Genomic DNA, 22,568 nt, shown 5'->3' with positions numbered 1-22,568 from the left:
AAGCAAGAAACGGTTCTGTAGAAATTGCTACAATTGTGGAAAAACCGGACACAAATCTACGGAGTGTCGTGCTCCAAAGAAAGACAAGAAGAAGGGTCAAGCAAACATGGTTGAAAAGCATGATGATGTTGATGATTTATGTGTCATGCTTTCCGAATGCAACTTGGAGGGAAATCCTAAAGAGTGGTGGATTGATTCTGGAGCCACTCACCATGTTTGTGCTGTTAGAGAAGCTTTTGCTACTTATGCTCCTGTTGGACCCGATGAGATGCTTTCTATGGCAAATGCTGCAAATGCTAAGATTGAAGGATGTGCGAAGATATTTCTCAAATTGACTTCCGGCAAAGTGGTGACTTTGAAGAACGTCCTTCATGTTCCCGAGATTAGGAAGAATTTAGTCTCTGCTGAACTTCTTGTTAAGAATAGTTTTAAATGTATTTTTGTTTCTGATAATATTGTAATAAGTAAGAACGAAATGTTTGTAGGAAAAGGTTACCTCACTGAGGGTTGTTTCAAGCTGAATGTAGTGGTTGTTGAAAATAATAATAAAATTTCAGCTTCGTCTTACTTACTTGAGTCAAATGAATTATGGCATATACGTTTGGGTCATGTTAATTATAAAACCTTGCGGAAAATGATTAATTTGGAAGTATTGCCTAAATTTGAATGCGACAAATCAAAATGTCAAATATGTGTGGAATCTAAGTATATTAAACATCCTTATAAGTCAGTTGAAAGGAATTCAGATCCTTTAGACTTAATTCACACAGATATTTGCGATATGAAGTCAATACCATCTCGCGGTGGAAAGAAGTATTTCATAACTTTTATTGATGATAGTACTCGATATTGCTATGTTTAGTTACTTAATAGTAAAGATGAAGCAATAAACGCATTCAAGCAATACAAAAATGAAGTTGAAACGCAACTTAACAAGAAAATCAAAATGATAAAAAGTGATAGGGGTGGTGAATATGAATCTCCTTTTGAAAAAATATGTTTAGAATATGGAATTATTCATCAAACAACAGCCTCTTATACTCCCCAATCCAATGGGATTGCAGAAAGAAAGAATCGTTCATTAAAGGAGATGATGAACACATTATTGATAAGTTCTGGTTTTCCACAGAACTTGTGGGAGGAAGCCGTTCTTACGGCTAGCCGAATACTAAATCGAGTACCCCATAGCAAAACACAATCCATTCCACATGAAAAATGGAAAGGAAGGAAGCCCAACTTGAATTATTTTAAAGTGTGGGGGTGTTTGGCAAAAGTGCAAGTTCCTAAACCCAAAAGGGTAAAAATAGGACCAAAAACCGTTGATTGTATTTTCATAGGATATGCGACTAATATTAAAGCATATCGATTTCTGGTTCGTAAATCAGCAAATTCCGACATTCATAATAATACGGTTATATAATCAAATAATGCTGAGTTCTTTGAAAATATATTTCCGTATAAAAAGGAATGTGAGTCGATTGGTGAAGGATCTAAACGACCTCAGGAAGAAACAAAAGAAAGTACACTTAATCAAGAGAATCCAAGACGTAGTAAATGTCAAAGAACGTCTACTTCATTTGGACCAGATTTTGTGACTTTCTTATTGGAAAATGAACCTCAAACATTTAAAGAAGCGATGTCTTCTTCGGAATCGTTGTTATGGAAAGAGACAGTCAATAGTGAAATAGAATCCATACTGACCAACCATACATGGGAATTGGTTGATCTTCCTCCTGGAAATAAACCGTTGGGTTCTAAATGGATCTTTAATAGGAAAATGAAAGATGATGGCACCATTGGCAAATTTAAAGCAAGATTTGTGGTCAAAGGGTATAGACAACGAGAAGGTCTTGACTATTTCGATACATACTCTCCAGTTACAAGAATTACGTTCATACGAACGTTAGTAGCGTTAGCTGCAGTTTATGGTCTTGAACTTCATCAAATGGATGTTAAGACAGCCTTCTTAAATGGAGAGTTGGAGGATGAAATTTACATGGAACAACCTAAAGGGTTTGTGGTTCCAGGTAAAGAAAAGAAGGTATGTAGACTTGTTAAGTCCCTTTACGGACTAAAACAAGCACCCAAACAATGGCATGCAAAATTTGACCAAATACTGTTATCAAATGGTTTTAAAATAAATGAGTGTGATAAATGTGTGTACATTACAAATGTTCCAAATCACATAGTCATTGTTTGCTTATATATGGATGATATGCTGATAATGAGTAATGACATTGCCAACATAAATGCGACTAAACGCATGCTAACTGGCAAGTTTGATATGAAAGACTTGGGAGTTGCTGATTTAATTCTAGGAATTAAGATCCATAAGACTTCTCAAGGTCTGGCATTATCACAATCTTATTATATTAAGGCAGTACTTGAAAAATTCAAGCAGTTGGGCTTTAAAGTTGCAAAGACTCCAATTGACGTGAATCTTGCATTAGCAAAGAACAAAGGCCAAAGCATATCACATTTGGATTATGCTCATGTGTTGGGTTGCTTAATGTACATCATGAATTGTACACGACCAGATATAGCTTGTTCTATAAGTAAATTGAGTCGATACACGAGCAATCCAGGTCAATCTCATTGGATGGCCATGAAACGGGTTTTGGGGTATTTAGTACATAACCAGAACTTTGCTTTTGTGACGACCCGACCAGTTGTCTCATGAATTTCCGCTCTGTTTCCCCATTTCTGCTTCTTTATTCTTCGTTATCCGTGTTTTGTGGTATCGGGTTGGCCGGATCGAGTCCGGAATGAGTTTGGTGAAGTTTGAGACACTTAGTCTCTTTTAAGAATGTTTAAGTTGGAAAAATCAACCGGATATTGATTTATGTGTTAGAAGGCTCGGATGTGAGTTCCGATGGTTCGGTTAGCTTCGGGAGGTGATTTGTTGCATAGGAGCGCAATCGGAATAAATTTTGGAGGTCCGTAGTAGATTTAGGCTTGAATTGGCGAAGTTGATATTTTGGCGATTTCCGGTTAATAGGCGAGATTTTGATATAGGGGTCGGAATGGAATTCCGAGAGTTGCAATAGCTTTGTTATGTCATTTAGGATATGTGTGCAAAATTTCAGGTCATTCGGACGTGGTTTGGTTGGATTTTTTATCAAAAGCGTATTTCAGAAGATTTTAGAAAGTTATGCTTGAATCCGATCTATTTTGGGTGATTTGATGATGTTTGAGGTATTTTGATGATTGAACAAGTTTGAATAAGATTTTAGGATATGTTGGTGCTTTTGGTTGAGGTCCCGAGGGCCCCGGGTGAGTTTCGGGTGGTCAATCGGATCATTTGAAGTTGGAAAAGATTTTAGAAATTGCAGGTTCAGGTGTTGCAGAAAATTGACCTTCGCGATCGCGTAAAAGGATTGAGGAAGGCCAGGAATTAAGCCTTTGCATTTGCGAGAGGGGCTTCGCGTTCGCGGAGGGTTGGGAAGTTGGTCAACGCGTTCGCGTGAAGGACTTCGCGATCGCGTAGAGTAATTTGGGTCTGATGGGTTCGAGGTCAGGTGTTCATCGCGTTCGCGTAGGAGTGAGCGCGTTTGTGAAGTTTAAGGTGGAGGAAGCATCACGTTCGCAATGGCTTGGTCGCGTTCGCATAGAGTAATTTTGGGAAGCTGAAGAATTGTTCTTCGCGATCGCAAGGGGCGTTCCGCGATTGCGATGAAGAAAATGAGGTCTAGGTAAAATGTTTTTAAACTCGTCTTGTTCACGAATGTGGGTCTATTTTCACCCATAGCTGCTCGTTTTTGGAGATTTTTGAAGGATATTGAAGAGGGATTCAAGGGGAATCGTCGGGAGGTAAGATTCTTGGACTAAAAATTCGATTATTATGTGAATTCCACCTAGAAAATCATGAAAGCTAAGCCTAAAATTGAAGAACTAGGGCTTGAGAAATTGGACTTTTGATTGGAGATTTGGAGGACCATTTGGGGTCGGATTTGAGAACTTTTGATATGTATGAACTCGTGGGGAGATAAGGAATCTAATGATGTGAAAATTTATGAGTTTCGAGAAGTGGGCCCGGGGCTCGGGTTTTGCTAATTTCGGGATTTGTGCACTTTATTAATTGTTTTTGCTTGGGATTTGTTCCCTTAGAATATGCTGACATACTCATTCTGATTTTGGATAGATTCGACACGCGTGGAGGCCGACTCGAGGGGCAAAGGCATCGCGAGCTAGAGATTTAGCCGGTTTGAGGTGAGTAATGATTGTAAATGATGTTCTAAGGGTTTGAAATCCCGGATTACACATCATAGTGCTATATTGAGGTGAGACACACGCTTGATGACGAGCGTGAGGTCGTGCACTATTGGGGATTGTGACGCGGTCCATCCCGATTGATGATTTTACTGCGTATTTGATTGAAAACTATTTTCTATCATCATTATTTGGGTTGAATGCCATATTTGGGCCTAGAGCCAACTATTTGAACCCTTCGGGGCTATTTATTGATTTTCTTCACTGTTTTGACTTATTACTTGAACTCAGTTATGTTATTTTTCCACTGTTTTTCATACTCAGTCATGTTTACTCAGTTTTAAGACTTAAATGATATTTTAAATGATGTTTGGGCTGAGAAACACTGTTTTACTATTGCCCGAGGGGCTTGTGAGTATTTTTGACTGAGTAAGGCCGAGGGCCTAGTTGTAAGGAAACACTGATATTGATTTGAGGCCGAGGGCCTGAGATATATACGGCATGAGATGGCTTGATTGATATGAGGCCGGGGGCCTAGATTTGATGCCACGAGATGGCTTGTTATTGCGCTTGGGCCGTAAGGGGCCCTTCCAGGAGTCTGTACACCCCCAGTGAGCGCGGGTACCTATTGTAATGTGAGATTGAGCCCGAAGGGCTGGTATTGTTCTATGTGATTGCCCGAGGGGCTGGTACTATTTTGAGATGTTGCCTGACGGGCGGATTTGTTCATACTGTGCCCGAGGGGAGAACTTCTATTTACTTACTTTATCTTAATTATCTATCAATTAGTTGTTTACTGGTTGAAAGAGGATTTACTTGATTATTACTGGTTTTACTATCTTTAAGTGATTTTACTACTTTATTATGGAATGTCATGTGCCTTACGTGTGTTCTTACTTTCAGTCGTTATTTACATCTGTTACTCGTTGAGTTGGAGTACTCACTTTACTCCTTGCACCCCTGTGTGCAGATTCTGACGTTGTTGATTTCGCTCCGGAGTGCTGATTTCCTCCAGTTCCAGGTGGGCCTTTCGGAGATTACGAGGTAGATGTCGACGTCCGCAGCCCCGTATCTCTACTCCTCTAGCACTTTTGTTCATTTTCAAACATTCGTAGTAGTTTATGACTTTAGTAGACTTGTATTATGGCTCATAGATGCTCTTGACTTGTGACACCGTGGTTGGGGCTGTGTTGGGTTGTATTTCCGTACTTTATTGACATTATCCGCTACTTAGTATTGCTATATCATGTTTTAGACTACTTTTATGTTATTTAACTGATTTAAAAAGTGAATTGGGTTTAATTGGCTGGCCTTGTCTTAACGAGAGGCGCCATCACGACCGGATTCGGGTTTAAAGTCGTGATAAGTTGGTATCAGATCTTAGGTTACATAGGTCTCACGAGTCATGAACAGGTTTAGTAGAGTCTCGCGGATCGGTACGGAGACGTCTGTATTTATCCTTGAGAGGATGTAGAACCTTTAGGAAAAACTTCATATTCTTGAAATTCTTGTCGTGCGAACTTGTTGATCAGAGTGCTAAACTTTTGTTATTCTATTTTCTCACAGATGGTGAGGACACGTGCTACCGGCCGGGGTGGACGACCACCAGTGCCACCAGATGTGGCCATAGAAGCCGTGGACGCGGTCGTGGTCGTGGCAGAGGCAGTGCAGCGATGGAAGCACCTGTAGATCCACCAGCTGCCCCAGCTCAGGATCAGGCTCCAACTGTGGATGCTCCAGCAGCACCAGTTCAGGCACCAGCTGTGCCCATTGTGATTCCAGGTCTTCAGGAGGCCTTGGTACAAATCTTATCAGTTTGCACTGGTTTGTCTCAGGCAGTTTCAACCACTACAGCCGCGGCTACTTCATAGGCCGGGGGAGGCAATCAGACTCCCGCCGCTCACACACCTAAGCAGGTTGTGCAGGGACATCAGATGCCAGGGGCACCTCCAGCCCAGTCGGTTGCACCAGCTCAGAAGTTTGTGGTACCAGTTATGTCGGATGATGAGCAGCGTCAACTTGAGAGGGTTGGTAGACTCCAGCCTCCAACATTCAGCGGTGCAGAAGGCGAGGATGCCCAGGGTTTCTTGGATAAGTGCCAGCGGATGCTTCGTACAGCAGGTATTCTTGAGACTAGTGGAGTGGCATTTACTACCTTTTAGTTTTCTAGGGCTGCCTTCACTTGGTGGGAGGCGTATGATAGGCGTAGGCCTGTTGGTACAGCGCCCCTTACTTGGCAGCAGTTCTCCGTTCTCTTCCTAGAGAAGTATGTGTCGCAGTCCCGTAGAGAGGAGCTGCGTAGGCAGTTTGAGTGGTTGCGATAGGGGGATATGACTGTGTCACAGTATAAGTTGAGGTTTTCTGAGTTGGCTCGTCATGCCATCTGGTTGGTTCAGACAGATCGAGAGAGGATCAGGAGGTCTGTTGATGGTCTTACTTATCATCTCCGTATTCTTATGACCAGGGAGAGGGTGACTGGTGCGACCTTCGAGGAGGTTGTGGATATCGCCCGTGAGATTGAGACGGTTCGCCGTCAGGAGCGAGAGGAGAGGTAGTCCAAGAGGCCTCGAGGATTTGGCAGCTATAGTGGTGCTCCTCCGAGGGGCCAATTTCAGCACAGCAGAGGCCGTTCATTCAGGCCTACTCAGTCAGCTCTCCTAGGTTATCGTGGGACATCTTCAGGTCATGGTTATCACAGTTCTCAGTAGGGCCAGTCATCACTTAGTGCCCTTCCAACTTAGAGTTTGACCCGTGCTCCATCAGTTCAGGGCTCTTCTATGCCGAGTGCATCTGCTAGTCACTCCGGTGCGAGGGGTTCCCTTCAGTCCCCTTCTCCAGCACCTGGGAGTTGTTATGAGTGCGGAGAGATGGGTCATATGTGGAGGCAGTGCCCTCACCATCTCGCGAATTCATCTTAGCAAAGGGGTCAGTCGTCGGCTTTAGTGCCAGTTTCTTCACCACCACCCGCTCAGCCAGCCAGGGGTGGAGGTCAATCAGCCAGGGGTCGCCCCAGAGGTGGAGGTCGATTAGGGGGCGGTCAGGCCCGTTTCTATGTACTCCCAGGCAGACCCGATGCTATTGCTTCAGATGCTATCATTACAGGTATTGTTTCAATCTGCCACAGAGATGCCTCTGTATTATTTGATCTCGGTTCCACCTTTTCTTATGTGTCATCATACTTTGCTCGTTAATTGGGTACGCCCTGTGAATTTTTTGCTTTACCTGTTCATGTATCTACCCTGGTGGGCGATACTGTTGTTGTAGACCGTGTGTATCGATCGTGTGTGGTGACTATTGGGGGTCTGGAGACTCGAGTGGATCTGTTATTGTTGAGCATGGTGGATTTTGATGTCATTTTGGGCATGGATTGTCTATCTCCGTATCGTGCTATTTTAGACTGTCATGTTAAGACAGTCACATTGGTTATACCAGGTATGCCACGGATCGAGTGGCGAGGTGTGACTGATTATGTTCCCGTTAGAGTGATCTCATTCTTGAAAGCCCAACGTATGGTTGGGAAGGGTTGCCTTTCAAATCTAGCGTTTGTGAGGGATGTCGGAGCTGAGGCTCCCAGTATTGATTCTATCCTAGTTGTGAGGGATTTTCCCGATGTGTTTCTTGCAGACCTGCAGGGCATGCCACCGGACAGGGATATTGACCTGGTGTCGGACACTCAGCCCATTTCTATTCCGCCGTATCGTATGGCACCAGCGGAGTTGAAAGAATTGAAGGAGCGGCTTCAGGAACTCCTAGATAAGGGGTTCATTCGGCCTAGTGTGTCACCTTGGAGTGTGTCGGTTCTATTTGTGAAGAAGAAGAATGGCACAATGAGGATGTGCATTGATTATAGACAATTGAACAAGGTAACAATTAAGAACAAGTATCATTTGCCTCGCATTCATGATTTATTTGACCAGCTTCAGGGAGCGAGGGTGTACTCCAAGATTGATCTTCGTTCAAGTTATCACCAGTTGAAGATCAGGGACTCGGATATTCTTAAGACGGCTTTCAGGACCCGATATGGTCATTATGAGAGTGATGTCTTTTGGGCTGACCAATGCCCCAGCAGCGTTCATGCATTTGATAAACAGCGTGTTCCGGCCTTATCTCGATTCATTCGTCATAGTCTTCATTGATGATATTCTGGTGTATTCGCATAGTCAGGAGGAGCACGCGGAGCATTTGAGAGTTGTTTGTAGAGATTGGGGGAGGAGAAGCTTTATGCAAAATTCTCCAAGTGTGAGTTTTGGCTCAGTTATGTGGCTTTCTTGGGGCACGTGGTGTCCAGCGAGGGTATTCAAGTTGATTTGAAGAAGATAGAGGCGGTTCAGAGTTGGCCCAGACCGTCCTCAACCACAGAGATTCGCAGTTTTCTTGGTTTGGCAGGCTATTATCGCCGTTTTGTTCAGGGATTCTCATCTATCGCATCGCCCTTAACCAAGTTGACTCAAAAGGGTGTTTCATTTATATGGTCGGACGAGTGTGAGGAGAGCTTTCAGAAGCTCAAGACAGTTTTGACCACAGCACCAGTGTTAGTTTTGTCATCAGTTTCAGGTTCATATATCGTGTATTGTGATGCTTCGAGAGTTGGTATTCGTTGTGTATTGATGTAGGAGGGTAGAGTTATTGCTTATGCTTCTCGTCAGTTGAAGCCCCATGAGAAGAGCTACATCGTTCATGATTTGGAGTTGGCTGCCATAGTTCACGCATTGAAGATTTGGAGGCATTACTTGTATGGTGTAGCTTGTGAGGTGTTCACTGATCATCGCAGTCTTCAGCATTTGTTCAAGCAAAAGGATCTTAATTTGAGGTAGCGGAGATGGTTGGAGTTGCTTAAGGATTATGATATTACTATATTGTATCATCCGGGAAAGGCCAACGTGGTGGCCGATGCTTTAAGCCGAAAGGCAGTGAGTATGGGGAGGTTGGCATATATCCTAGTTGGGGAGAGACCTCTTGCAGTTAATGTTTAGGCCTTGACTAATCGGTTCGTGAGGTTAGATATTTTGGAGCCCAGTCGGGTATTGGCTTGTGTGGTTTCTCGGTCTTCCTTATATGATCGCATCAGAGAGCGCCAATATGATGATCCGCATTTGCTAGTCCTTAGGGTTAGAGTTCAGCATGATGATGCTAGAGATGTGACCATTGGTGATGATGGGGTGTTGAGGATGTAGGGCCGATTTGTGTGCCCCATGTAGATGGGCTTCAGGAGTTGATTCTTGAGGAGGCCCATAGCTCGCGGTATTCCATTCATCCGGGTGTCGCGAAGATGTATCAGGACTTGAGGCAGCACTACTGGTGGAGAAGAATGAAGAAAGATATTGTGGGATTTTTAGCTCGGTGTCTCAATTGTCAGCAGGTGAAATATGAGCATCAGAGACCGGGTGGTTTGCTCCAACAAATGGATATTCCTGAGTGGAAATGGGAGAGGATCACTATAGACTTTGTTGTTGGACTTCCACGGACTTTGAGAAAGTTCGATGTTATTTGGGTGATTGTGGATCGGTTGACCAAGTCCGTGCATTTCATTACTATGGGTACTACCTATTCTTCAGAGCGGTTGGCAGAGATCTATATCCGGGAGATTGTTCGTTTGCATGGTGTCCCAGTTTCCATCATTTCAGATAGAGGCACTTAGTTTACATCGCAGTTTTGGAGGTCTGTGCAGCGAGAGTTGGGTACTCAGGTTGAGTTGAGCACAGCTTTTCACCCTCAGACAGACGGGCAGTTCGAGAGCACTATTCAGATATTGGAGGACATGTTGCGTGCTTGTGTTATTGATTTTGGAGGGTCATGGGATCAGTTTTTATCGCTTGCAGAGTTTGCTTATAACAACAACTACCAGTCGAGTATTCAGATGGTTCCATATGAGGCTTTGTATGGGAGGCGGTGTAGATCTCCAGTTGGTTGGTTCGAGCCCGGTGAGGCTAGGCTATTGGGGACAGATTTGGTGCAGGATGCTTTGGAGAAGGTGAAAGTGATTCAAGAGAGGCTTCATACAGCGCAATCGAGGCAAAAGAGTTATGCTGACAAGAAGGTTCGGGATGTGTCCTACATGGTTGGAGAGAAGGTTCTGTTGAAGGTTTCACCCATGAAGGGTGTTATGAGATTTGGGAAGAAAGAGAAATTGAGTCTGCGGTTCATTGGACCTTTTGAGGCGATACAGAGGATTGGGGAGGTGGCTTATGAGCTTGCTTTGCCACCCATCTTGTCGAGTGTGCATCCGGTATTTCATGTTTCTATGCTTCGGAAGTATATTGGGGATCCGTTCATGTTTTGGATTTCAGCACAGTTCAGTTGGATAATGATTTGACCTATGATGTGGAGCCAGTAGCTATTTTGGATCATCAAGTCGAAAGTTGAGGTCAAAGATATAGCTTCAGTAAAAGTGCAGTGGAGAGGTCGGCTCGTGAAGGAGGCTACCTGGGAGACCAAGCGGGAGATGCGGAGCAGATATCCTTACCTATTTGAGGCTTCAGGTATGTTTCTTGACTCGTTCAAGGACGAACGTTTGTTTAAGTTGGGGAGGATGTGATGATCCATCCAGTCATCTCATGAGTTGCCGCTCCGCTTCCCATATTTCTGCTTCTTTATGCTTCGTTATCCGTGTGTTTTATGGTATCAGGTTGGTCGGATCGTGTCCGGAATGAGTTTGGTGAAGTTTGAGACACTTAGTCTCTTTTAAAAAGGTTTAAGTTGGAAAAGTCAACCGGATGTTCACTTATGTGTTAGAGGGCTCGGATGTGAGTTCTGATGGTTCGGTTAGCTTCGAGAGGTGATTTCTGGCTTAGGAGCGCGATCGGAATGAATTTTGGAGGTCCGTAGTACATTTAGGCTTGAATTGGCGAAGTTGATATTTTGGCGATTTCCGGTTGATAGGCAAGATTTTGATATAGGGATCGGAACTGCAGTAGCTTCGTTATGTCATTTGGGATATGTGTGCAAAATCTCAGGTCATTCGAACGTGGTTTGGTTGGGCTTTTGATCAAAAGCATATTTCGGAAGATTTTAGAAACTTAGGCCTGAATCCGATGTGTTTTGGGTGATTTGATGATGTTTGAGGTGTTTTGATGATTGGAACAAGTTTGAATAAGGTTTTAGGATATGTTGGTTCTTTTGGTTGAGGTCCCAAGGGCCTCGGGTGAGTTTTGGGTGGTCAATCGGATCATTTGAAGTTGGAAAAGATTGCAGAAATTGCAGGTTCAGGTGTTGCAAAAAATTTCCTTTCGCGATCGCGTAGGTGGTATCGCGGTCGCGTAGAAGGATTGAGGAAGGCCATGAATTAAGCTTTCGCATTTGTGAGAGGGGCTTCACGTTCGCGGAGGGTTGGGAAGTTGGTCAGCCCGTTCGCGTGAAGGACTTCGCGATCGAGTAGAGTAATTTGGGTCTGATGGGTTCGAGGTCAGGTGTTCATCGCGTTCGCGTAGGAGTGAGCGTGTTCGCGAAGGTTAGGGTAGAGGAAGCATCGCGTTCATGATGGCCTGGTCGGGTTCGCATAGAGTAATTTTGGGAAGCTGAAGAATTGTTCTTCGCGATCGCGAGGGACGTTCCGCGATCGCGATGAAGAAAATGAGGTCTGGGCAGAATGTTTTTAAACTCGTCTCGAATGTGGGTCTATTTCCACGCATAGCTTCTCGTTTTTGGAAATTTTTGAAGGAGATTGAAGAGGGATTCAAGGGGAATCATCGGGAGGTAAGATTCTTGGACTAAAAACTCGATTGTCATGTGAATTCCACCTAGAAAATCATGAAAGCTAAGCCTAAAATTGAAGAACTAGGGCTTGAGAAATTGGACTTTTGATTGGGGATTTGGAGGACCATTTGGGGTCAGATTTGAGAACTTTTGATATATATGAACTCGTGGGGAGATAAGGAATCTAATGATGTAAAAATTTCTGAGTTTCGAGAAGTGGGCCCGGGGCTCGGGATTTGCTAATTTCGGAATTTGTGCCCTTTATTGATTGTTTTCGCTTGGGCTTTGTTCCCTTAGCATATGTTGACATACTCGTTCTGATTTTGGATAGATTTGACACATGTGGAGGTCGACTCGAGGGGCAAAGGCATTGCGAGCTAGAGATTTAGCCGGTTTGAGGTGAGTAATGATTGTAAATGATGTTCTAAGGGTTTGAAACCCCGGATTGCACATCGTAGTGCTATATTGAGGTGAGACACATGCTTGATGACGAACGTGAGGTCGTGCACTATTAGGGATTGTGACTCGGTCCGTCCCGATTGATGATTTTACTACGTATTTGATTGAAAACTATTTGCTATCATCATTATTTGGGTTGAATACCATATTTGGGCCTAGAACCAACTATTTGAACCCTTCGGGGCTATTTATTGATTTGTTTTCACCGTTTTGACTTATTACTTGAACTCAATCATGTTATTTTTCCACTATTTTTTATACTCAGCCATGTTTACTCAGTTTTAACACTTAAATGATATTTTAAATGATGTTTGGGCTGAGAAACACTGTTTTACTATTGCCCGAGGGGCTTGTGAGTATTTTTGACTAAGTAAGGCCGAGGGCCTAGTTGAGAGGAAACATTGATACTGGTTTGAAGCCGAGGGCCTGAGATATATAAGCCACGAGGTGGCTTGATTGATATGAGGTCGAGGGCCTAGATTTGATGCCACAAGATGGCTTGTTATTGTGCTTGGGCCGCAAGGGGCCCCTCCAGGAGTCTGTACACCCCCAGTGAGCGCGGGTACCCATTGTGATATGAGATTGAGCCCGAAGGGCTGGTATTGTTCTATGTGATTTCCCAAGGGGCTTGTACTATTTTGAGATGTTGCCCGAGGGGCGGATTTGTTGATATTTTGCCCAAGGGGCGAACTTCTATTTGCTTACTTTATCTTAATTATCTGTCAACTACCTGTTTACAGGTTGAAAGAGGATTTTACTTGATTTTTACTAGTTTTACTGTCATTAAGTGATTTTACTGCTTCATTACGGAATGTCATGTGCCTTACGTGTGTTCTTACTTCCAGTCATTATTTACATTTGTTACTCACTGAGTTGGAGTACTCACTTTACTCCCTGCACCCCTGTGTGCAGATTCAGGCGTTGCTGGTTCCGCTCCGGAGTGTTGATGTCCTCCAGTTCCAGGTGGGCCTTTCGGAGATTACGAGGTAGCTGTCGATGTCCGCAGCCCCGTGTCTCTACCCCTCTAGAACTTTTGTTCATTTTCAAACATTTGTAGTAGTTTATGACATTAACAGACTTGTATTATGGCTCATAGATGCTCGTGACTTGTGACACCCCGGTTAGGGGCTGTGTTGGGTTATACTTTCGTACTTTATTGACATTATCCGTTACTTAGTATTGTTATATCATGTTTTAGACTACTTTTATGTTATTTAACTGTTTTAAAAAGTGAATTGGGTTTAATTGGCTGGCCTTGTCTTAACGAGAGGTGCTATCATGACCGGGTTCGGGTTTAGGGTCGTGATAGCTTTGCACTATAGTAAATATCATGCGGTCATAGAGGGATACTGTGATGCAAATTAGATTACCGGATCAACTGATTCCAAGTCCACAAGTTGATATGTATTCACTATTGGTGGAGGAGCGGTATCTTGGAAGTCGTCCCAACAAACTTTTATTGCCCGCTCTACGATGGAGGCTGAATTCATAGCCTTAGATAAAGCCGGTGAAGAAGCTAGATACCTCCGGAATTTCTTGGAAGATATTCCATTTTGGCCAAAACCGTTGGCACCAATATGCATACATTGCGATAGTCAAGGAGCAATTGGAAGGCTGGGAGCGTTATGTATAACGGTAAATCTCGTCATATACGACGAAGACATAAAACCGTTAGGCAATTACTCTCTTGAGGTATTATCACGATTGATTATATAAAGTCAATTGATAATGTGTCGGATCCACTTAGGCCTAACTAGAGAGGTAGTTGAGAAGTCATCAAGAGGAATGGGACTGTGGGCGAGAACAAGTCATAGTGGCGGTAACTCTACCTAGAAAACTGGAGATCCCAAGATCTAGGTTCAAGGAGATCAAACAAAGTCATTAATGACGGTTCAACATTGTCAACTAAACTTTTGGCTCATTCTTGTGATAAGACAATGTTCAGTATTATGGATAAAGCATTAAGGCTTTTTAATGATTTCTAAATTTGATACGGGGTATATCAAATAGTGTATCTACGGGATGACCCGTTTAGGAATCACATATGTAAGTGTGAAGTGTTAGTCACTTCAAGGAGAATCTTGCAAGGCGAGTTCTCTATGCACTTATGAAACCAGGCGGTATTCATGGCTGAAACAAACACAACAATAAGAACCAAAGACGGTTAAAGGTTGGTTGTGTAACTTGTGGTTTTCTAGGTATACACCAAAGTTCGACGGTTCAAAGATATCAAATCTACTGATTGATCGAGTATATCCGACATAAGTTCACTATGAAATGTTCAATGGGAAACCTACTTATCCAGATGCAATTAATCCTTGCTTACGAATCACACAGTTTTTCATGCATGTTTCCGTGATATAGGCATTCCCAATTCATGTGGGGGATTGTTGGGGTTTTTAAGCATTAATGAGGTTTAAAAAAGGGTGAATGGGAAATGAAGGGAAATAAAAATTTTAAGTGAAATTTTAAGTTTCCCTCCTTGACCAAGGAACATTGTCCCATATTGGAAGAGGAAGAGGTTTTTTATGGGTATATAAGCAATTGCTCTTCTTCTAACTCTTAAAGAGTTGAGAAGAAGGCAAGCCTCGCGCCATCTTCGTCGTCGCTCGCTCGGCTCGGCTCGGATTCGAATTCGGATTTGGATTTGGTCAAATAATCGATTGATTGATTAATTTTTTGGACCAAATTTATTTGTTAATAGTAAAATATTAACAGAAATGTTATTAAATATTTGTTTTAATAACATAATATTAATATTAAAATAAATATTAATATTAAATCCTCCAATCCGTTTTTCAGTTGTGTAACTGAAAATTAAACTACCCTCTTCAATTTTCCCTCTTTATTATTGAGTAAATAGCTATTTATGTTATGGCATTTATGTTGTGGCCGTTTTGCATAAACAGCCATTCTGAAGAGTTGTACCTCTTCAGATTTCATCCCAACTTTGGCTATAAATACAAGTCTATTCTACTCCGATTTTCTGAGTTTCTTCTCCTTCTTCTGCATACTTTTAACATCAAACAAAGCAACAGCAAGTGTGATTTGCTGCCGAACTTTGTGTTCGCTGAAAAACTGGGGTTTGAAGTGCCACTACTCCAGTGTGTAATTCGTTCTATCTTGGGAGAAAATAATCCATAACCTTGGAAACTAGGAGAGGATTAAATTCTTTATGGAAATATTGTGAATTCAGTGGGCTTGGATTAAAATTTTGTTGTTGTTTTTCATTTCTGTTTATGTTCATTTATATTTTCTAGAATTATTTTATAAATACAGTTTACTAACAAGCTTAAGGAATTTAATATATTTTCTGTATTTGTACTCACTTTTTCTGGAGAGTAAAACCAAGGTTTTGTACTCTATTGGAGATTAAAATCTGCGTGATTTTAACGTTTGTGTCATTCTTTTACAGAAATGACTAATGATAATGTGAACAAAGTTGTTCCAATGGCAACTGCCAATGCCTCAACGAGCCGAACAACACCGGCAACATTGGCACCGGCGGAGAAACTCGAAAAAAATTTCGGGATTGATTTCAAGCGCTGGCAGCAAAAGATGTTCTTCTGTTTGACTACTCTAAGTCTCCAGAAGTTCATCAAGGAAGATGTTCTTGTGCTGTCCGATGAGACTCCAGAAACTGGACGCTTTCTCGTGATTGAGGTGTGGAAGCATTCAGATTTTTTGTGCAAGAATTATATTTTAAGCGGGCTGGAGGATGCTTTGTATAACGTCTACAGTGGCGTGAAAACGTCAAAACTGTGGACTGCGCTTGAAAGAAATACAAAATCGAAGATGTGGGTTGAAGAAGTTCGTTGCTGCAAAGTTTTTGGACTACAAAATGGTAGATATCAAGTCTGTTATTACACAAGTCCAGGAATTGCAAGTGATTATTCACGATCTCCTTGCTGAAAATATAAATCAAATTAATACGGATATTGAAAGTAGTAATCTTAGTATTTTTACTAACAGAAATTTCATTGAAGGTCTTATCATCAATGAAGCATTCCAAGCAGCGATGATTGAGAAGTTGCCTCCTTTGTGGAAGGACTTCAAAAACTACTTGAAACACAAACGCAAGGAGATGTCCCTTGAAGATCTCATTGTTCGGTTGAGAATCGAAGAGGAAAGCAAAGCTGCTGAAAAGAGAGGCCGTGGAAACTCAACAATAATGGGAGCGAATTATTGAAGAGAACAAAAAGAGGAAGAAGGCTTCTAGACCAAAATACAACCCAAGCAAGAAACGGTTCAATAGAAATTGCTACAACTGTGGAAAAGCCGGACAAAAATCTATGGAGTGTCGTGCTCCGAAGAAAGACAAGAAGAAGGGTCAAGCATACATGGTTGAAAAGCATGATGATGTTGATGACTTATGTGCCATGCTTTCCGAATGAAACTTCGTGGGAAATCCTAAAGAGTGGTGGATTGATTCTGGAGCCACTCACCATGTTTGTGTTGTTAGAGAAGCTTTTGCTACTTATACTCCTGTTGGACCCGATGAAATGCTTTCTATGGGAAATGCTGCAAAGGCCAAGATTGAAGGATATGGGAATATATTTCTCAAAATGACTTCCGGCAAAGTGGTGACTTTGAACAACGTTCTTCATGTTCCCGAGATTAGGAAAAATTTAGTCTCTGCTGGACTTCTTGTTAAGAATGGTTTTAAATATGTTTTTGTATCCGATAATGGTGTAATAAGTAAGAACGAAATATTTGTAGGAAAAGGTGAAAATAATAATAAAATTTCAGCTTCGTCTTACTTACTTGAGTCAAATGAATTATGGCCTATACGTTTGGGTCATGTTAATTATAAAACCTTGCGGAAAATGATTAATTTGGAAGTATTGCCTAAATTTTAATGCGACAAATCAAAATGTCAAATATGTGTGGAATCTAAGTATGTTAAACATCCTTATAAGTCAGTTGAAAGGAATTCAGATCCTTTAGACTTAATTCACACAGATATTTGCGATATGAAGTCAATACCATCTCGCGGTGGAAAGAAGTATTTCATAACTTTTATTGACGATAGTACTCGATATTGCTATGTTTACTTACTTAATAGTAAAGATGAAGCAATAGACGCATTCAAGCAATACAAAAATGAAGTTGAAACGCAACTTAACAAGAAAATCAAAATGATAAGAAGTGATAGGGGTGGTGAATATGAATCTCCTTTTGAACAAATATGTTTAGAATATGGAATTATTCATCAAACAACAGCCCCTTACACGCCCCAATCCAATGGGAATTGCAGAAAGAAAGAATCGTTCATTAAAGGAGATGATGAACGCATTATTGATAAGTTCTAGTTTGCCACAAAACTTGTGGGGGTAAGCCGTTCTTACGGCTAGCCGAATACTAAATCGAGTATCCCATAGCAAAACACAATCCATTCCATATAAAAAATGGAAATGAAGGAAGCCAACTTGAATTATTTTAAAGTGTGGGGGTGTTTGGCAAAAGTGCAAGTTCCTAAACATAAAAGGGTAAAAATAGGACCAAAAACCGTTGATTGTGTTTTCATAGGATATGCGACTAATAGTAAAGCATATCGATTTCTGGTTCATAAGTCAGAAAACCCCGACATTCATAATAATACGGTTATAGAATCAGATAATGCTGAGTTCTTTGAAAATATATATTTGTATAAAAAGGAATGTGAGTCGATTGGTGAAGGATCTAAATGACCTCAGGAAGAAACAAAAGAAAGTACACTTAATCAGGAGGATCCAAGACGTAGTAAATGTCAAAGAACGGCTACTTCATTTGGACCAGATTTTGTGACTTTCTTATTGAAAAATGAGCCTCAAACATTTAAAGAAGCAATGTCTTCTTCGGAATTATTGTTATGGAAAGAGGCAATCAATAGTGAAATAGAATCCATACTGAACAACCATACATGGGAATTGGTTGATCTTCCTCTTGGAAATAAACTGTTGGATTCTAAATGGATCTTTAACAGGAAAATGAAAGATGATGGCACTATTGGAAAATTTAAAGCAAGACTTGTGGTCAAAGGGTATAGACAACGAGAAGGTCTTAACTATTTCGATACATACTCCCAAGTTACAAGAATTACGTCCATACAAATGTTAGTAGCGATAGATGTAGTTTATGGTCTTGAAATTCATCAAATGGATGTTAAGACAGCCTTCTTAAATGGAGAGTCGGAGGAAGAAATTTATATGGAACAACCTGAAGGGTTTGTGGTTTCAGGTAAAGAAAAGAAGGTATGTAGACTTGTTAAGTCCCTTTATGGACTAAAATAAGCACTCAAACAATGGCATGCAAAATTTGACAAAACAATGTTATCAAATGATTTTAAAATAAATGTGTGTACATTAAAAATGTTCCAAATCACATAGTCATTGTTTGCTTATATATGGATGATATGCTGATAATGAGTAATGACATTGCCAACATAAATGCGAGTAAACTCATGCGAACCGACAAGTTTGATATGAAAGACTTGGGAGTTGTTGATTTAATTCTAGGAATTAAGATCCATAAGACTTCTCAAGGCCTGACATTGTCACAATCTCATTATATTAAGACAGTACTTGAAAAATTCAAGCATTTAGGCTTTAAAGTTGCAAAGACTCCAATTGACGTGAATCTTGCATTAGTAAAGAACAAAGGCCAAAGCATATCACAAATGGATTATGCTCGTGTGTTGGGTTGCTTAATGTACATCATGAATTGTACACGACCAGATATAGCTTTTGCTATAAGTAAATTGAGTCGATATACGAGCAATCCAGGTCAATCTCATTGGATTGCCATGAAACGAGTTTTGGGATATTTAGTACATACCCAGGACTTTGCTTTGCACTACAGCAAATATCCTACGGTCATTGAGGGATACTGTGATGCAAATTGGATCACCGGATCAACTGATTTCAAGTCCACAAGTGGATATGTATTCACTATTGGTGGAGGAGCGGTATCTTGGAAGTCGTCCAAACAAACTTGTATTGCCTGCTCTACAATGGAGGTTGAATTTATAGCCTTAGATAAAGCCGGTGAAGAAGTTGAATGGCTCCGAAATTTCTTGGAAGATATTCCATTTTGGCCCAAACCGTTGGCACCAATATGCATACATTGCGATAGTCAAGCGGCAATTGGAAGGGTTGTGAGCGTTATCTATAACGGTAAATCTTGTCATATACGACGAAGATATAAAACCGTTAGACAATTACTCTCTAGAGAAATTATCACGATTGATTATGTATAGTCAAGTGATAATGTGTCGGATCCACTTAGGCCTAACTAGAGAGGTAGTTGAGAAGTATAAAGGGGAATGGCACTGTGGCCGAGAACAAGTCATAGTGGCGGTAACTCTACCTAGAAAATTGGAGATCTCAAGATCTAGGTTCAAGGAGATCAAACAAAGTCATTAATGACGGTTCAACATTGTCAATTAAACTTTTGGCCCACTCTCGTGATGAGACAATGTTCTGTACTAGGGATAAAGCATTAAGGCTTTTTAATGATTCTATATTTGATACGGGGTATATCAAATAGTGTATCTACGGGATGACACGTTTAGGAATCACCTATGTAAGTGTTAAGTGTTAGCCACTTCAAGGAGAATCTTGCAAGGCGAGTTCTCTATGCACTTATGAAACCAGGCGGTGTTCATGGCTGAAACGAACACAATAATGAGAACCAAATACGGTTAAGGGTTGGTTGTGTGACTTGTGGTTGTCTAGGTATACACCAAAGTTCGACGGTTCAAAGATATCAAATCTACCGATTGATCGAGTATATCCGACATAAGTTCACTATGGAAAGTTTAATGGGAAATCTACTTATCCAGATGCAATTAATCCTTGCTTATAAATCACACAGTTTTTCATGCATGTTTCCGTGATATAGCCATTCTCCATTCATGTGGGGGATTGTTGGGATTTTTAAGCATTAATGAGGTTTAAAATAGGGTGAATGGGAAATGGAGGAAAATAAAAATTTTAAGTGAAATTTTAAGCTTCCCTCCTTGATGAAGGAACATTGTCCCATATTGGAAGAGGAAGAGGTTTTTTATGGGTATATAAGCAATTGTTCTTCTTCTAGCTCTTAAAGAGTTGAGAAGAAGGCAAGCCTCGCGTCGTCGTCGTCGCTCAGCTCGGCTTCGGATTTGGATTTGGATTTGGATTTGGATTTGGATTTGGATTTGGATTTGGTCAAATGATCGATTGATTGATTAATTTTTTGGACCAAATTTATTTGTTAATAGCAAAATATTAACAGAAATGTTATTAAATATTTATTTTAATAACATAATATTAATATTAAAATAAATATTAATATTAAATCCTCCAATCCGTTTTTTAGTTGTGTAACTGAAAATTAAACTACCCTCTTCAATTTTCCCTCTTTATTGTTGAGTAAATAACCATTTATGTTATGGCATTTATGCTATGGCCGTTTTGCATAAACAGTCATTCTGAAGAGTTGCACCTCTTCAGATTTTAGCCCAACTTTGGTTATAAATACAAGTCTATTCTGCTCAGATTTTCTGAGTTTCTCCTCCTTCTCTTGCATACTTTTAACATCAAACAAAGCAACAGTAAGTGTGATTTGCTACTGAACTTTGTGTTCGCTGAAACACTGGGGTTTGAAGTACCAATACACCAGTGTTTAATTCGTTCTATCCTGGGAGGAAATCATCCATAACCTTGGGTACTAGGAGGGGATTAAATTCCTTAAGGAAATACTGTGAATTCAGTGGGCTCGGATTAAAATTCTGTTTCTGTTTTTCATTTCTGTTTATGTTCATTTATATTTTTCAGAATTATTTTACAAATACAGTTTAGTAACTTTCCGTGCATTCTGCAATAAAGACAGTAACCTGGGACCTTCTCATACTCAATATCTAACCATTTGCCATCTGAAGTTCCATCGAGTCGTTTGAAACCAAGCCACAATTGATCCAATCTAGGTTTTAGTAAATCGATCTCAACTTTGACTTTGGCCACATTACCCCGTGATTTGGAATAAGTTGCTTGATCTGGAGAAACTGCAACCCCAATCTCTCTCATCATTTTTGAAATAACATGCTAGTTGAACAGATGCCATGGTAATTGGTGAATCAAAATCCACACGGGACAATGGTTGTTTCCTCCTCAGGTTTAAAATCGGCTGTCCATTTCAGGATTTTCATAGGCGACTCTCCAATATCCACATACTCCTTAAAGAGAATGTGGTTATACTCTACCTCATTCGTGAAATCAATGTACACATGTTTAGGATCAAAATAGGCAATTTTCAATAAGCTAGTTAAGTGAAATTGTCTCACAAAGACTTTCCTAATCTCCTCCATAGTAGGTTTATTTCTATAGAACTTCCCAATAATAGTAGATCTGCATTCTTATGCCAAGCTTATGAAATAATCCTGTGCAGAAAAGAAAATTGCAAGCTTACCTAGATGGGTACCATATTCAATGTTTACAAGTGGAGCACCGCTGCTTGCTGAAAGTTGGGCTTGAACCGTGGCGGCAAAAGAAGGTTTTGAGACGACTTGGTCATTCCTCTTATTACTCGGTGGGTCATGTTGTCTATTGCCCCTGTTAAAGGTATTAGTGAGTATTACCATCTCCATTTTGCTTGGAACTAGAGTTTGAGTATTTGGTGGAGATATTGGTTGTGTTCCTGTGATATGGGGAGGTTTTTGGTGGTCTACGATGGTTTTATCACTAATTTGTTCTTTACGGTGTTGTGGTCGGTCAAAGTTTGAAGAAATTTTTAGTTGGGAAGGAGCGGAATATGTGGGGTTTGGTAGCAGATATTGTTTGTTTTGGTTATTTGTGTAGGTATTAATCCCGGCGTCTTCATTTCCGATGGAGCTGATGGTGTTTGTTTGGTCCAAGGTAGCCGTTGAAGCATTGTTACTAGGTGGCTGATTAGACAGAATAGGTTCTGGTAGGTTAGTTGTCCAATCACCATTGCTAGGGTCAGGTGGGGCAGGTGGGTGGAGTGGGGGAAGGTCACTTGGGTGTGCCATCTGATCAGCGAGAGAATCTAAAGAGAAGGGAGAGGAAAAAATATGTAGTTGAATGTAGCTTATTACTTGGAATTGGAAGCATCCACCAATTGAAACTATAGTTAGTCCACCTGAATTGAAACCATAATAGTTTGATTTTCCTCATCAACTCAAGCTGTTGATATAGAAGAAAATGGTTAGGAAGAAGTTGAGCGCCGCAGCG

General features: G+C 41.0%; 1 long non-coding RNA gene across 1 annotated transcript in view; it reads right to left on the bottom strand.

Moving 5' to 3' along the window:
* LOC142170550 (uncharacterized) overlaps positions 1 to 22,568 on the bottom strand; it is a 34,237-nt gene extending 11,669 nt beyond the window's left edge. The window contains exon 1 of the long non-coding RNA XR_012699790.1: positions 21,787 to 22,568. This is a non-coding gene — a long non-coding RNA (uncharacterized LOC142170550). The remainder of the gene's footprint in view (positions 1 to 21,786) is intronic.

This window comes from Nicotiana tabacum, chromosome 16 (genome assembly GCF_000715075.1).
Source record: "Nicotiana tabacum cultivar K326 chromosome 16, ASM71507v2, whole genome shotgun sequence".
In the NCBI taxonomy this organism is placed as follows: Eukaryota; Viridiplantae; Streptophyta; class Magnoliopsida; order Solanales; family Solanaceae; genus Nicotiana; species Nicotiana tabacum.
Note: the sequence above shows the minus strand (reverse complement) of the source record. Positions and strands in the feature narration are given on the sequence as shown.